The 8,169-nt window shown below is 48.5% G+C and overlaps 1 long non-coding RNA gene across 1 annotated transcript; it reads left to right on the forward strand.

The window, feature by feature from the left end:
- The first annotated feature begins 695 nt into the window (after window positions 1-695).
- Window positions 696-7,837, forward strand: LOC122223838. Its single transcript, XR_006204515.1, has 5 exons — window positions 696-812; window positions 1,945-2,020; window positions 4,237-4,292; window positions 5,497-5,651; window positions 7,530-7,837. It is a non-coding gene; the product is annotated as an uncharacterized LOC122223838 (long non-coding RNA).
- The last annotated feature ends 332 nt before the right edge of the window (window positions 7,838-8,169 follow it).

The following is an 8,169-nucleotide window of genomic DNA, read 5'->3' on the forward strand; positions in this document are numbered from 1 at the left end:
CAGCAAACGCGCGTTGCGTCTCCAATCACCCGCCACGATTTCAAGGCGGAACTGGAAAACAGATTTTTGTCAACCTGCAACGTTACCAAGAAGTACAAAGACATTGGGAAAATAGAGTAGCGGGCTGGCTTTCTTTGAAAACCCGACAAAATGCATTTATCAGACCCGTCTTGATGTCTTCAACAGACTCTGTCTGATCAACAGACAGGAGGGAACGTCAATTCGCCCTTTAATTTTTCAACTGTGCTTTCTGGGTACGCGGCTGTCCGTTACATAAAGCTGGAAAGTGCCTCTTTGATTGTGTTCACGTTTGATTAAGAGACCGCGCCTGGCGGACCCGAATACACCAAACTGTTAATTGCTTTTTAAAGGAGAATTATGACACTTTTAACAAGCCACGTATCTGACTAAGCATTGTTAGGGTAGCTGCTCTCATTCTGCTGAACTGTCTTATTTTTGAGATCTGGGTCCCTAATTGCTTATAAACCATACTGTTTATTGAGTATTAACTCTGGCATGGTTGTTTATAATGGAAGCTTATTGCTTAATGCCTATAAAAAGCAGCCTCAATGAGCTACTTTGTGCCTGTGGTGTCTTCCCCTCCCCAAAACACACCCGGGCGCACACACACGCACACGCACAAGCTCGCCGAGCCACACTTCAGTTCAACGGCCGAGAGCAACAGAAGTCTGGGCAGAATTATGCAGACGTAGAGCTTAAGGAGCACGTTGCTTGGTAACCAGAAAGCCCTCCGTCGATTCACCACGGTGCCGACCATACATTTTCCTCCGTACATTACCTACAATGAAAAGGTCGGTGACCCAGTGAAATATCAGATTAAGTCGAACTATTAACTGGACAAATGCATTTAAAGTGCTCTTGTACCCTGGTTCTGTGTGATTAGTATACATTATGTTCTGCCAAGGCAAGCATGAATCATTAATATATTCGGAGTCGGCTGCTCTCTGCAATGAAACATAATAACTCAGCGCTGAGTAATGCAGCGTGCTGTGTTTATAAGATGTGGAGTCTTCAGTTAGTGTGATCTACGGGGTTGTTATTTTGTGGTCAGGACACAAGCTCGCTCGCTCGCTCGCTCTCTTCTTTCCTTTAGTAAATAGTATTTGTCACTCTCCTATCAAGACGGGAAGAAGAAAAAAATCTTTCCCTGGAAAAACTGGTTACCTCGTGACCCGACTCTGCACGGGGCGGGGGAGGGGAGAGAAACTTGGTCCCTAAATAGACGCATTGTGTGTCTACTCACTCGGTGAAGTTTCTTCCCCGCCCGCGGTTTCAAGTCTATCCGTGACCCGAGCCCGCGGGACCTGGATGGTTGAAATCAGACAAAAGCAAACAATCTCAAGGCGAAGCTCCGGTGACTTGATTTGACCCGTGACCTCTCCTTGTGCCGTTCTTCGCTGTGGCTGTGCCTCGGCGGCCGGCTGGGTTTACGTGCACATGCGCAGACCGGCAGCGTGCCCAGCTCTGCGTGCCCTCCCCGTATCTGGAACGAGAGCTCTAGGGTTCGTGAGCTCGGTCATGTGTGGGTTTGAGCTCCGCTCAGACGTAGGAGTTAAGCTTAAAGAGGCAAAGGTGACTGTTGGAACCGGGGTTCAGTGGCTGCCTGTGCCCCTCACCAGCCCACGGAAATGGCCTTTTCCCTACGAAAGCATTTGGTGGTGGGAAGGAGAAGGCAACACGCGGAGAAAGGGCTTGCTTTCCCTGGAACGGAGTCCCACCACCCACTGGGTGCCATCCTCCGAGGGTACCTAACTACTACCAGTGGGAGGCGGCGTTGAAGGAAGTGTAGATACCAGATCCCGAATCCCCCGAGTTCTCAGGTTTCCGGCTTTGTAAATCTAACACACCTCCCGTGTTCGGCAGGCTAGGAAGTTTCAGACTCCACGCTGAATTTGTCTCTCTGTAAGCTACCTTCATTTCTAGGACTGTGGCTGTCAGAGGCATTCGCTCTGTAGGAATCGGGAAGCCTCGAACCGTCTGCCTGCGTTACTCAGTTTAAGTAAGTCTCTACTCCTTTCAAAACTTTCCCTACACTTCAGGATCCTCTGGGTGAATGAGCACCAGTTCCATTGTTATAGGCTGAACGGTGTCCCCTTCACCCCCCATGTCCGAGTCCTAACCCTCTGTCCCTCAGAATATGACAGTATCTGGAGAAAGGCCCTTGGAGGAGGTAATTGCGTTAAAATGAGGCAAGTGGATGGGACCTTATCTGACATGACTGGTGTCCTGACGGGTACAGACGGGAGACCGCTGGAAGATGGCCATCTGCAAGCCAAGAGGAGAGGCTTCAGAAAAATGCAACCCGTCGGATACCTTAATCTCAGACTCCCAGTCCCCGAAACTGGGAGACAGTGAGCGTCTGTTGGTTCAGACCTCCCAGTCTGCGGTGCTGTGTGGCGGCCAGAGATGAGGGATGCGTTCGCGCATCCAACGACATCAGGGCACAGAGCAAGGGAAACAAAAGCGTTGAGTCAGGTGTTGGCCTGCCCTCGCTGTGCTCCAGGGCAAATGTCACCCGTGGACAAAGGTCTGTACTCGTGTGATTACTGTCGAGAGTGAGCAAATAATCTGTAGTTTCTATCTTGGCTACGAAGCGGAGAAAGTCAAGGACCCTGCCGTGCCATTTTGTCTTCTTTCCCTTACGTTGGCACCAAGGGCACCCGTTTGGAAGAGGATGCCGGTTTGTCCGTCTGGGGCATGCGTGCGGGGCTCATTCTGAACTGAAAAGGAGACTGAGGGCCAAAGGCAGGGGCTGGGCTGGGGAACCAGCATCCATCCAGCTAGAAGACATACACAACGAGAGGGAAAGGGAACCCCAGCAGGCCCTTCGAGCCACACGTCTCCGTGCAACGGGGGCCTCAGTGACTCCTGGTAACACGCAGAAGTGAGGCCATAAAACAATACAGCGTATTTATAAGGGCAAAACAGCTCAGAGCCTGGAGCCCGCTTCAGATTCTGTGTCTCCCTCTCTATCCGCCCCTTCCCTGCTCGTGCTCTGTCTGTCTGTCTGTCCCTCTGTCTCAAAAATAAATAATAAACATTAACATTTTTTTAATGTAAAATAAATTCATTTCCCATTTCATGAGAAAATGTGCTGTCCTGTTTAACGTCTGTTAGCCCCTCCCGGATCTCCCACAGCCGTCTCCTCTGGTCCGTTCTGGTCCTCTGGCCGTGGCAGCCCGCAGAGGGCAAACTGGTCTACCATCCAACAGCACATGTAACTAAGATCTCGGAATAGCCCATGGGGCATCAGGGAGAGCACTGGCTTTGGAGTCCGGAGGACCTGAGTCTGAATTCTGTCTCAGCCCCTTTTAGATTGCGTGACCTGATCCAGCCCAGCTCCTTCATTCACTGCCCGAGAATAACAAGGCTCACAAAGGGAGACACCCATTCAAGCAACGCAGGGTTCTACCTCTTTCCTTTGTGGAGTAAGGGTTACCCAACAGGGCGTCAGATGCTTCTCATTTACCTATTTCATCATTTCTACAATGCTGCACTGTGTATCGTTGGGCTAAAAAAATGCCACCAACATCTTCTCTCCCATGTTTTCTTGGGGATTATTCATATTGAAAGCATTGAGGACAGGGGCACCTGGGTGGCTCAGTCAGTTGAGCGTCTGACTCTTGGTTTCAGCTTAGGTCATGATCCCAGAGACACGAGATCAAGCCCCACATTGGGCTCCACACTGTCACTGATGGGGATTCTCTCTCTCTCCCTCTCCTTGGCGCGTGGATGAGCTCTCTCGCTCGCTCGCTCTCTCAAAATACGTAAATAAAACATTTTTAAAAAGCATTGAGGACAGCACATGGTAGGTGTTCAATAAATGTCACCCATCTGGAATAAGTGTCAGCAGTCAAGAATAGTCGTGAAGAAAAAACGAGAGAGCCGAAACCTCAACCTGGCTCTGGAACAGACGTGAGAAAAGGGGAGATTTTTTGTTTCTTTGTATGTCGTATTAGTTTCTTTTAGACATGCAAACCCTCTTTGCAAAGATGCAAATGAGCCATCACGTTTGTTAAGAGCCCTCTGTTCAGGTTCAAAACTGCCCCCCAGAGTTATTGTTTAAAGGGTGCAGACCTTCCGTCTTGCAAGGTGAAGAGAGTTCTGGAGGCGGGCGGTGTGACGGCTGTCCCGTACAAGCATCCGTCACACCACGGAACGGCACACCCTCAACATGGTCAAGACGGTAACGTGATGTTCTGTGTGTTTCTCCAGAATGTAAAACAAACCGGGAAGAAAACTCAGCCATCCAAAGTTTCAGGTGCGCCAAGGTAAGTAAGTGCCAGAGATGTGATGTGTGGTGCTAGGATTGTAGTTAACGATACCGTTTGTGTGCTTGACGTGTGCTAAGAGAGTAGATCGTTGGTGATGTCCGCCCTCTGCACACAAGATGGTAACTGTGTGAGCTGATGGGCACGTTAACTCGCTTGACCGTGGTGGGTATTTTAAAATGTACACGAATATCGACGGCTCAGTCAGTTGAGCGTCCAACTTCATCTCCGGGTCATGATCTCATGGTTCGTGGGTTTGAGCCCCTCGTCGGGCTCTGTGCTTACAGCTCGGAGCCTGGAGCCTGCTTCGGATTCTGTCTCCCTCTCTCTCTGTTCCTCCCCCGCTCGCACTCTGTCTCTCTGTCTCTCAAAAATGAATGCAGATTAAAAAAAAATGTTTTAAGTGACCTAAAACCAGAGCTCGTTCTGGCAAAGTGACAATGTCCCCACATTCCCCAATTCGGGGCCCCAGAGACACCCTCTGGTTAGGGCCATGTCTCAGGAGGGACAGTGAGGGCAGGATGCACCCTCTCTGGCAGAGGAGAGCTGGGGTACAGACCCCTGGCACCTGCTTCATAGGGAGCCTGGCAGGGTGGGGGTGAGGTACCTACCATGGTGCCTGGGGCTGGCCTACCCCTCATCTCCCAGGAGGAGGTGGTCTCAGGCTCCACTATCCCTGCAACCACCACGGCCCCAGCCCCTCGCCCAACGTGGCTCTTCTCGCACCCCCAGTCTGCGCGACTCCAAACAAATCACTGCAAGTTTCTTACCCTCAGTTTCTTCCTCTGCCAAATGGGCACAACCCAACAGAATGACCCCAGAAGGCCATTGATGAGATAACTCCTACACTCCCCTCGCACACTGCCTTCAAGGGCCCCATCCTCCTGGAAAATAAACAGCTCCTTGCCCCAACGTGCAGACCTGAGTCATGAAACACTTGGGCTTGCTCCCCTGTTATATGGCCCCCGTGAGTCTCTGTGCTTCCTCTCTTTTGCTCTCAACTCGCTGGGAAGTATTGCCTTAATGCTCATATTCTCCATTGGAGGTAAAATCCACATGGTGCCCTTGAATTCGTAGTCACTGCTCCATACCCAGGACCCAGCATGGGTGGAGGTGCTTTATAAATTTTTACTAGGTGACTGACTGGCCAATCATATGGAAACCTAGTAGATTTCCATAGTTCTAAACAAAGGCTTCTTTGTAGATTCAATTGGCACTTTGCTGTAGAAACACCTCTGAACGGAAATCAGATAATCCACGTTCTACCTCTCGGTGACCCTCCAGAGAAGATGCAATTCTCTCCTGTCTCATTGCACTTGAAAGAGAAAAGAGTTCCAGGAACCTGGGTGGCTCAGTTGGGTAAGTGTCTGATTTCGGCTCAGGTCACGATCTCGCGGTCCGTGAGTTCGAGCCCCGTGTTGGGCTCTGTGCCGACAGCTCAGAGCCTGGAGCCTGCTTCCGATTCTGGGTCTCTCTCTCTCTCTCTCTTTCTCTGACCCTCCCCTGTTCCTTCTCTCTCTCTCAAAAATGAATAAACATTAGAAAAAAATTTTTTTAAAGAGAAAGAAAGGAGCTCAACCAGGTGGTCTGTGACACCTGTCTCAGCCCTGCACCGAGAGTCACAGGTATTTGATAATTTGCTAGCTTGCGCAATCCACTGCGTGATCCTTTACAGAACTATTCCTTTTCCCTTCATGAATCCAAAGCAGCTTCATATGATGTAAGTGCCAGGTTGTAGACAAGCCTCAGGACGACAGGGCAAAGAGGCAGGAAGGCAAGGACGATTTAGATGCTCCCACAGGAAAACCAAGACCAGAGCAAGCAAAGGGAGTGGGGTCCTCCATCGGCAGAGAGACGTTGAAATGAAGGTGATTTCTCAGATTCCCAAAGAGAGATGGGGACGCAGGAACCCCACAGGTGTCTCGGCGCATCTGTCTCCTTGGAGTGGGACAGACATGCTGTCTTTCAGACAGAAATACAGATGGTACGATCTGCTTTTGCTTTTCAGAAAGTTCCCCCTGAGCTGTAGAGACGGGATCTACATTCTATCATGCTTCCCTAAACTAACACACACACACAGTCACATTCGCACTGATGGGTACATAGACCCGCCAAACGTAGCTTCGGTCTTCCGAGGGAAAATAAGTCGCAAACTTTTTCACTGTTTTGCCCTCAAAACCTCGTGTCACAGGGCTTAACCAACAGCATCACGTCTACACCAGAATGGGGACAGTAGCTTAGCCCCACTGAGAAGGGGTTGCCTTTTTCTCAGCCTCGTCAAGCACTGAGGAACTTAAGGGAGGCACACAGTCCACAGTCCGCAAGCCACACACGGAAGTATCGTGCCCCACGTCGTGCTTTGTTAAAGCTCAGCACGTCGGCGCAATGGTGGACAGTCAGAAAATCTTCACAGGAATGTGTGAAATGTCTTCCAAACAAAGATGAAGCTATATGATGGTGAATTCCAGGCTAAATACAAAAAGCAAAGGTTTCAAGACAAAAACACGCAAAAAAAGAAATTAAGACAAAATGGCTCTAGTATGAGCAAAAATGTGCAATGGTCACATTAAATATATATCTAGATATAGATATAAATATAGATATAGATATAGATATAGATATAGATATAGATATAGATATTCTTTTAAACTCCGTCTCTCTCCACCTGGCCTCCCACATGATTCTTTGTAGTATTTCAAGCCTGCCCACGGCCCTTTCCCACTCACTCAACCTGTCCCCACCACCCTGAGCACAGCTTAAAGTTTTTGAAATTTGTGGTTTTCCATTTCTTCTCTTTTTTCTTTTTTCTTTTCTTTTCTTTCTTTTTTCCTTTCCTTTCTTTTCCTTTCCCCTCCCCTCCCTTCTTTCATTCTCTTTCTTTCTCTCCCCTCTTTCTTCTTTCTTTCTTTCTTTCTTTCTTTCTTTCTTTCTTTCTTTTCTTTCTTCTTCTCCTTCCTTCCTTCCTTCCTTCCTTCCTTCCTTCCTTCCTTCCTTTTTTACCTGTTTCCCCCATCCCCTCACTCCTTCCCCTCTGGCAACCACTAGTTTGTTCTCTGCACTTAAGAGTCTATTGTTTTTTGTAAGCTTTTTGGATATATATCTTGGCATACTTGTCTACTTTTTTTTCTGGGGTTAAATTCCTACATTCCTAAATCCCTGGGTCAAGGGTGTGCATGTTTTAAAGTCAGAAGGATAGCGTCCATAGACCTCCAAACCGATTTATACTCTCACCCACAGGACAGGAAAGAACCGAGCACCCTCCTGCCCAGCAACTCTGCATAGAACACAGCGAAGAAGGAAATCTTAAAAGAAGTAGAATTTCACCCTTTGTCCAAATTATGCTTTTTGACTTTCCTTGAAGAAAACACAACAAAAATGAAAACAAACTTGTTCTGCAGAGTTGGAAACTCCCAGCAGGGAGATCACAAATTATGGCAATAATTAAAGCTGTTCCTCTCCTGCATAGAAGTCTCCGCGGCTGAGCGTAGACGCAGAAACAGTAAAACAAAAGAGGATTTTTAAAAGTTCTCCTGGTGTTTCCTAAAGCGTCCTCACATGCTGTAAGTGGATTCATCTCATCGAGTTGTCATTGCTTCCAGCACATGCTGGGTGATCAACAGTTGTCCTCAGACCCTGGCCTTTGCTGCCACGGGAGGTGTCCAGAGGACGGGCGCATTAGCAGTCTTATTTATTTCTGTAGTTCACTAAATTGGACAGTAAATCCTCATAATTTACAATGCAAGAGGCTAAGAACAAAATGTGCTTTGAAGCAAATGGGCTTTGAGTTCATATTAACCAAAGGCTATTTTAAAAACCACAGGGCATGGGAGCCTCGGTGGCTCAGTCGGTAAAGCATCCGACTCTTGATTTCGGCTCA

This window comes from Panthera leo, chromosome B4, assembly GCF_018350215.1.
Source record: "Panthera leo isolate Ple1 chromosome B4, P.leo_Ple1_pat1.1, whole genome shotgun sequence".
Classification (NCBI taxonomy): domain Eukaryota; kingdom Metazoa; phylum Chordata; class Mammalia; order Carnivora; family Felidae; genus Panthera; species Panthera leo.